This window comes from Periplaneta americana, chromosome 3 (assembly GCF_040183065.1).
Source record: "Periplaneta americana isolate PAMFEO1 chromosome 3, P.americana_PAMFEO1_priV1, whole genome shotgun sequence".
NCBI classification, from domain to species: domain Eukaryota; kingdom Metazoa; phylum Arthropoda; class Insecta; order Blattodea; family Blattidae; genus Periplaneta; species Periplaneta americana.
In genome coordinates this window covers 129,389,436-129,401,018 of record NC_091119.1, presented here as the reverse complement: position 1 = coordinate 129,401,018, position 11,583 = coordinate 129,389,436, and positions in this window count along the sequence as shown.

Genomic DNA, 11,583 nt, shown 5'->3' with positions numbered 1-11,583 from the left:
GCATACTAAATCAATACACTCTCGTTGTTCATTAATTCTCTAAGAACGTTCAACACTGTCTCCTCTTTCTCGAACCTGATAAGTTCGAACTCTGTTATCGGCAAGTCGATCTAAGTGTTCGATGCTAGTTTCTCCTGGTGGAGCTGCTGAAATGATTGCGTTGTTAGTTCGTAAACAAATCTCCTGTTCTTCCTCACTCATTAAATCTCCGAATTTTGCTTACCTTGAGTCAGAAGTGTTTCGGTATAACTGAGTCTTTTGTTTTATAATTTTGTAGTACTAAATAAAAACAATAGGGCTATATACCTAATGTTAATGATTAGAACATTTTTCAGAGAATACTACCCGAAATTATCAATTTACAACTTGTACTTATTCACTAAAATGAACGAAGCACAATTCAAATTCAGAGCTCCACACGCACTTCCGCTCCTCTAGGAGACAGACTGTCTGCCATGATTCTCGGTAAAGTAGGGAATAACCGCTTAGTGTCATCTAGTGTATAAAACATTTAAATGGGACACATAATTTATTAATGTCCAACCTACACTACAGAATAAAGTGCAACTTCGATATCCTCCCATACCACACAGGGAGAAAAAGTACTTAAATAGTTGAAAATAAACTCAGAATTATAACACACCACTCTGGTCTAGAGATATGCTGTGGTCACTGAGAAAGTTACTGGTATGTAATTAATGGTAACAGTTCTGTATAATGCATAACACTCTATTCTTAATAATTAGTAAAGTAACATATTTAGTATGACTTGTGGCTTGTGGGTCATCCAAAGCCCCAACCTCCATCCCACTGTGTGCGAGTCCTTATATGCTCAATCACTACAGCCTACAATTAACAATACGTATCTCAATCATAATGACCTCATACAATACCAGATGAAATTATAAAGTAATTACATAATTAAAATAGGACATTTGGTCTAGGGAACATCTGTGTTTAGTAGAAAGATAAATCATTTAACATGTTTCTTAATTGAAATTGTATTTAAATAATTAAAATACGACCATTTTGGTCAAGAGAGCACTCATTTGGTGCAAGGATAATTCCTTTAACGTGTTTCTTAATTGTTAGTACTATATACAAATAATTAAAATAGAATCATTTGGTTCAGGGAACATCCATTTTGGTGCAAGAATTATTCGTTTAACATTTTTTCTAAATTAATCTTGAATAAATCCTTTAATAAATCATTCCAAATTAATGTCAATATACAGTAGATTGTATACGAAGATAATTTTTTATGTTGACCTCACTGTGCATCTTTTTTTCGGTAAGTTTATTTATACACACTTTTTTACATCTGTGGTCATGTGGCTTGTGTCATGTAACTGATTATAGATTTTGATTAATGTTTTTGATATTGGTGATTGAGGTGGTGATGAATCATGGCATGTAAATTTCCAATCCAGCTTTTGCCTTTATGACTAAGGGAAACCATGAAAAAACCCCAGTCATATTCGTCGGCCACGGAGTTTGAACCCAGGACTTCCCGAATGCGAGTCTCAAACGCTACTGTTTGAGCCAATTCGCTCAGTTGTACATCATTGTTTATGTAAATTAAAAAAAAATGAAAATGAATGCGGTACATAAATATTATTTTAAGAAACACAGGAAACGAATATGGGTAAATTATGAACGCAGGAATGCCATTTCGTGACACTTTGTAAAATAAATCAGGTCCAGTGTGCTCAATGGTAAAATCTAATGTTTACTCTATATGTGGTGTATTTTTGATCCAAGGAAAATACTCATCTTTACGACAAAACTCGTAAAAATATTATTATGTTCTGTGGACAAAAAGAAATTGAAGTTTATAAAATTAGATATATTATGTGGACCAAATGAAGTTTAAATAATCAAGTAATAGACTACACTATTGTGACAGAATATATAGTTTTCTGTGCGTAAGAATCTATTTTAATCCTACCTCAATCCTCGATTCACTCATGAGTTACTGTAATGGCATATAGCATTACGTCCATCTAGGGAAACTATACTTTCAAATGGTGAAAGAATTATCCAAATCAGTTAAGTAGCTTCTTAGATTACTTCAAACAAACACACAAACATTCTGTGTATATTAATATTGATAAACATTTATACATTCCCATCATAGAATACAATTACATGCTTATAAAAGTAGTGTTAAATGAATATCTTCCATTTGTTATGCAAGGCCGCCTTAAATAGACGCAGTCATTTGTTTTCATGTCATTATAGCCTATTAGTCTGAGGCGGCACTGATAAAACGCATTGTTATTTTAAAATTCGTATATCAGTCCTATCAAAATTTTGCACAGAATAAAACTTATCGAAAACCGTTTTTAAAGAAACTTTTGTTATGTAACATTTTTAACAAAAATCAATAATAAGCGAGATATTTCGATTTATTTAATTCAGGCCCCTCTTTCCAATAAAGTATTTTGAATGCCATATAGCCTAACATCTAATTTACATAAATAAGTGTTCTGCCCATCAGCAGGTCTTTCACTGCAAACCCAACATTCTCGAAATCTTTCCTATTTTCTGTCTTCCTCTTAAGTCTCTGCATATGATCCACAATGTCGTCTATCAAAATCTAAGTTAGAACTAACTTAATTTATATTCCAGTTTTCATAGAAATTGGTTCAGCCATTATCGCGTGTAAAGGTAATAAACATCCAGACAAACAGACATACAAACAAAAATGTAAAAAATGCGATTTTTGGTCTCAGGATGGTTAATTATACATGTTAACACCAATTATTTTTGAAAAAGTGAAAATTACCAGAAATATTTATTATTAATATATAGATTATTATCATAGCTATGAGTAATATAACAGCAAGTTTTAGGCTAGTTTCCAATGAACAAACTTTCTTAGAATATCCCTTCATTCATTAACCATGAATGTGTGAATTAATTTTGACCAAATGTTGTACATATACATTGTATCCTATACTTCGCATTATAAAGTGATTTTGGCATCATCATAAGCAATATGGTGTTGCAAATTTGCGAGTTGCCACATTAAATCTTATAGTGCATGTCATTTATTGGTTTTTATTGTTTCACTTCAACATTATAAGTATGAAGGCCGCAAATGTAGTTGATGATGATGATGATGATGATGATGATGATGATGATGATGATGATGATGATGACGATAACGATGACGATATGTAATTAGTTCACGTAGGTCACGCTCATTTTATCATTGTTGTTTCAAAATTTCTTGTTTTCTGGATGATGTGACTGAACGATACCTTGAGTTATTAAAAACTACTGTATTATACTGCCTCCTTCTATAGATAATTAAAATATCTTTTCAAGAACCATTGTGTTTAGAATCCTAACTTTTCATTGCAGGACTATAATTTGATAATCGTTGGTAACTGAGGTTCCAAATGAAACAACAGCCCAAGTCTAGGAAACAAAATTTTACAGGAGAAAATTTTATTTGAATTATTAATTTCTGGGTTGCATTTTATTAACACGTTTTAGGTCATAGTTTTACATAATAAAACTGCATATAGCATCAATTTTTAATGGTACCAGTATTTGTCTGCCACGAGAGCTGGCATTGCTATACCCAGATGAGCAAAAAACAAGAATTGGAAAGATGCCTGAAAGAGACAGTCACAGAAGAGAGTCAGAGAGAAGAAGATCTACATCTTTGGGAGAGATGGAGGAGTTACAGAAGACAGGTTTGTGTTGCAGAATTCTAGAGATGTTTCTTACAGCAAAGTTGTTTTTCTTTTGAGTACGTTGAGATTGATAGTGCTTTGTGTTCTGCAACCTGAAAATGTGAGAAAATATGGGGTAATAAAGATATCCTACTCGTTGGGGTTGTTAGAAATGGCTAAATATGACTGACCAACAGTTGCCAGGGGAGTACTAGCCAAGGAATGGAGGTTGTGGAACTCATAAGATCTTCATCTTTTTGCCCATACATCTCTGCACTCTTCTGGTAATCATTGGTCATTCAGTCGGATTTAGCCGTTTGTAACGACCCTAATGAATAGGATACTTTTTTTTTTAGTTGGTTATTTAACGACGCTGTATCAGCTACTAGGTTATTTAGCATCTATGAGATTGGTGATAGTGAGATGGTATTTGGCAAGATGAGGCTAAGGATTCGCCATAGATTTTAACTTGCATTCACATTACGGTTGGGGAAAACCTCGAAAAAATTCAACCAGGTAATCAGTCCAAGCGGGAATCGAACCCGCGCCCGCACGCAACTTCAGACTGGCAGGCAAGTGCCTTAACCAACTGAGCCACGCCGGTGGCTAGAGTATACTCTTCTGACTCCATTTTTTTTGTTCATCTAAAGACGAAAATGGAGCCAAACTTCGAAACATTGTGAATTACTCATACTCAGTCAGCACCTCTGCATAATATGACGTCAATTACAAGACAGGAACTCAATAACATTAACTTACCTTGAAAATGCTGCGTGCTTCTAGTATTATCATCCTTATTAACAGGTTATTGATGAGCTAGCATCACACTTGACATTTACCATGCTCTTAATGTTACAATGAAACCTTGCTTTATGCTAAACATGTTCATTGCACTGTGTATTGAAGCTGTCTACTGCTTTGGAGTAACAGCATGTCCGATCATGCCTGGGTTCAAATCCTGACTGCGGTTTTCCCGAGGTTTTCTTCCTTCAACCAATTGAAGCAGAATTACTTTCGGTTTTGAATCTCGGATTCATTTCACCTTCATTACTTTCAACTTCATCTACCATATTTCAATAGTTTTAGGTCGACTGGAGTTGCATAGTTGTGATTTTCATATGAATGACATCAGTCTGAGGGACCTGCATAAGTCTCAGGAGAATGGCGAGGTTTTCATAGAAGACTGTGTTGGTCATGTGTGTTGTGTAGCTGAATTGACAGATGGCATTATAGTGAATTGCGATATCTATAGTAATGTGATCTTCAGGTTAGTCCTCCTCAGTAGGGTGGGGTGGATGTATTGACGCCAGACTCAATTTTGAATCACCTGATTGCTATAACACAACTATGAAACAGCCAGTGCCAGTTCCCCTCTGCAGATACTGCTAGTAAAGCTGACACTAATGCACGCAACTTAGATTCAAGTACACTCTAAAATTTGTATAATTTGTTAATAATGCATAAATTACAGAATAATTGTGAAGTATATATAGAGCGAAAACCTTAAATAATGATAATGTGAATTATTGTTAATTGTAGGAGTCTTTATAAGTTATGTATTTTTCTTTCCATGAAATTATGAAAAGATACAATTTATAATGCAAACTTTTTTTACAGGCTGAATGATATTGTAAGGAAGAGCCAACACATACTGTTTAGTTCTAGCCTCAGACATTTGTCCTTGTACTTTTGATTTATTTTCACTAAAAAAATGTCTAAACCATTCATTCATTGATTCGTTCAGTGTTCTATTCGAGGGCAGGTCTTTCACTGCAGACCCAGCATTCTCCAATCTTTTCTATTTTTTGCCTTCTTCTTTGTTTCCTAATTTGATCCATATATCTTAATATCGTCTATCATCTGATATCTTCTTCTGCCCCGAACTCTTCTCCCATTCACCATTCCTTCCAGTGCATCTTTCAATAGGCAGTTTCTTCTCAGCCAGTGATCCAACCAATTCCTTTTTCTCTTCTTGATCAATTTCAGTACCGGTATCATTCTTTCTTCACCCACTCTTTCCAACACATCTTCATTTCTTATTCTGTCTGTACACGTCACACGTTCCATATGACTGTTTAAATTTGTACCTATTTAAACCATTTTCTGTATCAATTTCTTCATAGATCTTCCCATTTCAGTCGTGTTCAAAGGTTTTATTTGTTGCTTGCTTCCCACCATTTGTAAGTTTATTATAAAATGGATGGTAATCTGGAGAAACATACAGCACTTAGGAAACTTTTCACTTCTTTAGGTAGCTTTTGTTCTCTTACAGGTTGACAATCAGAATAGAACATATTGGAAGATTTGAGTTTTTTTGTGGGGGGGGGGGAGTCTGCCTTTCAGTCTTTTATTTATTTCCTGAAAAATATTTATAATATTCATTGTGATTGTACTTATATTCCATTATACCATAAGAAAGTTTATAATTATTCATCTTCGTTTCATAACAGCTTATGAATAATTCGATTTTGGTGTTTTGTTTGATTTGACATAATATAATCATCCATGTGTAGATACTATACATGTACATAGAATTTACCCTGCTGTTAATGTAAGTTAATCATTCTGACAGTTGAAAGGGTCATATTGAGGTCAATGGTTGCTACAGTAATATGGACTTTCCTTTCATTTCTCTTGATAACTAATGAACTTTGGATAATAATAGGCCTATATATTATGTTCCTCATTTCGTGAGTCATGTGTTTACTTATCAAACGTCTAAGATAAGTGAGCAGACAACTTTTAAGCAGCATGTCTAAGAATGACACGTAAACGATACTGGAGTGCTGTTATTATCTTTTTAACGTCTCATTCTGATTTTATAATGGGTATCACAAAGGATAGATGATTGAAACAATAATAGCTATCGTATCTAAATTGCGCCACAACTGATTTTGTACACGTCTAATAGCACTGCTCTTGTGTCGATTGTTAGCTGTCGTAATAAGTTTATCTCATTCATTCATTCATTCATCCATCCATCCATCCATCCATCCATCCATCCATCCACCCATCCACCCATCCACCCACCCACCCACCCATCCATTTATTTATTTATTTATTTATTTATTTATTTATTTATTTATTTATTTATTTATTTATTTATTTATTTATTTATTTATTTATTTATTTATTTATTTATTTATTTATTTATTTATTCTGGCGGAATTAAGGTCAGTAGGCCTTCTCTTCCACACCACTAGAAATACAACTAAAACATAAATAAAAAGCTAAAAATAAATTAACAATTGTTCTACAACAACATTGGCAGAATTTAAGTGACACAATCTATAAAGGAAGTAATGGCAGCTTAATCAGAGCTGACTTGTACTATTGCCACTGTTAACACTGCTACCGGTACCTGGAGTGAGCCCCAGTAAGCAACATGTAATAACTTTTCGTATTAATTAAATTGTGTTGTACCGGTATATTATTAACTCCTTTGTTATCTTTCATTTGCTAGTATTCAGTGTGGATGGTAACCTCTACACCAAAATGAAACTGGTAAATAGATCATGAGGAGAGATTTTAAAAATTTAAATAAGTTTTTTCTCTAACATTCACCATTTTAGAGGAAATCGTTGTTTCTATGAAGTATTTGGCAACACCACGGCTACTGCAATAACTCTACCAAGTGTCACCTGTACACCTTACCTTCCCATCTCCTTTCACTGTACCCAGTCAGTGATGCATGACAGTGCACTGTGTAGCAAAATTTATCTTAATGATTTTCGCAATTATTCAATTTAAATTCATGGCTAAATGGTTTCATATGCAAAAAAAGATTCAAGATATTAACTGTTCAGATTATTTTTACCTATCTGCTTGTATAGCAATCAGCCATTTCTCTAGGGCCATTGCAAGTTTGCAGTTTTGTTGATACGCCCTTCTGGTATGATGCCCTTCTGGTATGTATCATTTCTAGTTACATTAAATCTTAAACAAAATTCATTCATTAGCTAGAAAACAGACAAACTTCATGCCCAAAACTACTTTTCCAATATGAAGAATGCTGAAAACATTGTATATCCGTGAAAATATCGACATCAATTGTTTGCAGTACTACATATTTTATTTAGATTGATGGAATGACCCATTGAGTACATCCTTGCTATCATAGTAACTCATTCTTCTACATAGACTAGATGTGTTCACGGTGGACATATCACCTAGTGGACACCTGGTGCAGGAGACAGGCATGTGCAGGAAACCTATTGTATATGTAAACAGGCAGTGTTCTTGCCACATGTGTGCTCAAGTCTGTACTCTTCTTTAGATTCAAATCTGATTAATTTTTATTACAAATACGAAACTACTGGCGAATGAATATTAATCTCTTAGTAAATATATGTATATATATTTTAACTCTAGCTGCTCTTGAACCCAAGAGATAATCCTAAAGTTCTGTTTTGAACCTTAAATTGACAGCCTTTATATGAGTAGAAATAAAAATCTGATCTTTTTCTGGATAGAATGACAATGAGAATACATGATCTGAAATTCTATAATATATTGTCCAGTCTTTATTATTAATCAAGTAATGTTTTAGTACTTTGATTTTATTGTAATTGTAAATTTAATATTACCAGTAATTGTAATTTTAATTTTAATACCCTGGTAGAGGGAAAGGGCGGCCGGGTAGCTCAGTTGGTAGAGCAGCTGGCTACATACTGGAAGGTCCGGGGTTCGATCCCAGGTGGTGACAGGATTTTTTCTCGTTGCCAAACTTTCAGAACGGCCCCAAGGTTCACTCAGCCTTCTATAAAATTGAGTACTGGGTCTTTCCCGGGGGTAAAAGGCGGCCAGAGCATGGTGCCGACCACACCACCTCATTCTAGTGCCGAGGTCATGGAAAGCATGGGGCTCTACCTCCATGCCCCCCAAGTGCCTTCATGGCATGTTACGGGGATATCTTTACCTTTACCTTTGGTAGAGGGAAAGAGAAGGTCTGATGGCCTTACATCTGATGGAGCACGAGAGAAATGAGTGGTCTATACATACGAATTTTGTAATTGTCATTTCCGCAAGTGTGTTACACGCTATTTTTACCACGAAAGTGAGAGAATTAAATAGATCAGGGAAGAGTTCCTTGCTATGATTCAGGGCAAATTTTTCTTTCTTTGCTGTGGTACAGAGTAAATCTACCTGCATGAACAGACCACTCTAATGAAATGCCCAGTTACAACCCTTTTAATGAATGCACTTCCTAGTTCGCTTATAACCCTTTCATAAAAGAAACTGCGATGTTTAAGATGGAAAGGTATCGCGCTAAATGACCTAGTAGTTGATACAGCGTCATTAAATAACAAACTAAAACAGGATGCACAAGTGGATCTCACACGTTTCTAGAGGAAGGATCTTTCTCAAGACAAAGATTGGCTAACATCCAGAAAATTTAAAAGCCCCCACAACATTAACCTTCATGCCCATTTTCTTTCACTATCTTATTGCGTCTTTTTGTTGTCTCTAAACATTGCTTACTTGTTTACTTTTCTTAACATAGCTAAGTCAGTCACATTCTTTAAAATATCTTGCAATCTTCGTATTATATAAATTTCTCGACAAAATGCTTATTGAAATCATTCACTCCAGCTTTTATGCAAGTTGCATCACTCTTAACAGTACCTATATGGGTAAAAAAAATTACAACAGTATTATTATGTTTGCCACAATAGAAAGAAAATGTCTTAAAACCTGCAAATAACTGGCGTAGAGCTGGTCAGAATTCAGCCCGCCTGAAAGCTTTCACAAGCTCTCGCTCCCTACAATGCTGTTCAGATTTGCCTAAATGGGGCACAGCCCGAGTGAGGCTCCCCAGTCTCCATGTGTACAAGTGCATGATATTTTATCAGTGCTGAAAGTGGGCTGGAATGAACGGGTTTACGCTTATGGAATCTGGGAAACAAGTCGGTATGGTATACCATTAATAAGACTAGTAAAATGTGAATTTGATATACTTTTATATCAGGTTACCATCCATTCCAAACAGTTTATTTTATTTTATTTACCGCACATTTAATCACTATGAATATGATGAAAGATCCTTTACATACTGGTAGGTAAGCGTAATGGAACTGTTATAATTTTTTAATATGAATGATCAATAATTTCTAGTAATTCAGAAAGACATGATTTATATCTTATTTGATCTGTGAGACGTGTGAGAACTGTATCTGTTTCAAATTGTATTAGACTACACAGTCACGCGAAAGAAAGCAAGTGTAGGAAGCTGTGGCCCTGTTGTGAGTTTTGGGATACAATGTTAACTGTGTTTTACCCTTTAAATAAATATCCGGGTGCCGGTAGTATTTTCTTCTAGTGTAATTTGCATGTTAAGAGGTTGGTCTGTGGAGAAACTTCCGGGCTTATACCGCGTTGTCTTGGTGCTAGTGGCTGACATTTCGACCGCTGTGTTGTGGTCATCTTCAAAGCAGTGGATAAGGAATTAGTGTGTGAGCTTGTATGTATATATATATACTGTATATATATATATATATATATATATATATATATATATATATATATATATATATATATATATATAGGAGTCTCAATGGCTCAATGGGAGAGGGCTTCCACTGATAGGTCATAGGTTCTCCTTCTGGCATATGATTGGTTCTTCGTTGTCCAATCCGGTTGAGGTCTACATGGAGAGGAATATTCATATTAAAGACTGGCCCTAATAAGGTCCGAAAGGAAACGGGGGTGACCTTGATTCCGTGTTCGTTGTCCAAATGAGAGGGTGCCGCATACACGTGTAGACACTGATTCCTCGTTCCTATGAGGTTAAGAGGTTATTTGTAGTTTTTATAATTGAAGTTTCCAAATAGTGCAATGTTACAACCTATTCATTTTTAAGTTAATTTCTCTAAACGGTAACAGATTCCTTTGAAATTGTCGATACCACTCTTCTTGTATTTACTCATATTAGTTGCATACCGTCTCCGCCATTAAAGCTATTTTAAGCACTGGTACATGCTTACATTTACATTGGTCAGTTCTAGTTCAATGCAAATAAATATATGTATTATTTCTGTTTTTAGGTTTAACTTAAAGAATATACATAATGCACAAACATATTATTCATGCTTGGTACTTAGCTTTCCTTTAAAATATCCTTATGTGCGAGTACTGAAACTTTTTAAAATTTCTCTTGCCATGTAGTAGGCTACCAGTATTTCACTTTCAGTAACAAAGTTGCCAGACATTATAATAAAATTTCCTTAGCTTGTTGTCTCAGTGCTTATTTAAATTATGGGATTTCAACATTCATTAATATATTTACGGGTACAGAGGACCTTGACAAAATGTTTGTGATGGGGGCATAATATCTATGGGAGGACCTGCAACCGAGACAAGAATTTCTTCGCAGCATAATACAGAAAATAAAAGATAGAATAAAGAGTGAAGAAGTAAATGTTTTGAAAACTGAAAAATTGGAAGATAAACTGCAAAGCACAGAATTAGATGATTTGGACATGCTATGAAGTTGGGTGATGAAAGGGTGCCTGCAATAGTATCATTGATGTTAAAAGTTAGTGAACAGAGGAAGACCGAAGATGAGATGAAAAGATCAGGTGAAACATGATGTGAGAAGAAGAGGAAAGCCATGAATGGAAGTAATAAACGAGAATATGTGGAATCATCGAGAAAACTGGAGGCTGATACCGGTATCTCACATTCGACCCTATAATGGGGAATATGAGAATGGATTATGTTTAAAGAAATGATCTTCGAATAGCAACACGAGCCAATTCTGTTGCAATTTTTTTTACAAAAATAACCAAAATATGTTTTCTCAGGGTCCTTAACTTGCTGTTATTTGTCGCGACTCAACAAGTGACGCTACTTTATGACATTTCTTATTTGCGCGGTAGTGCTCATTCATATTCACTTT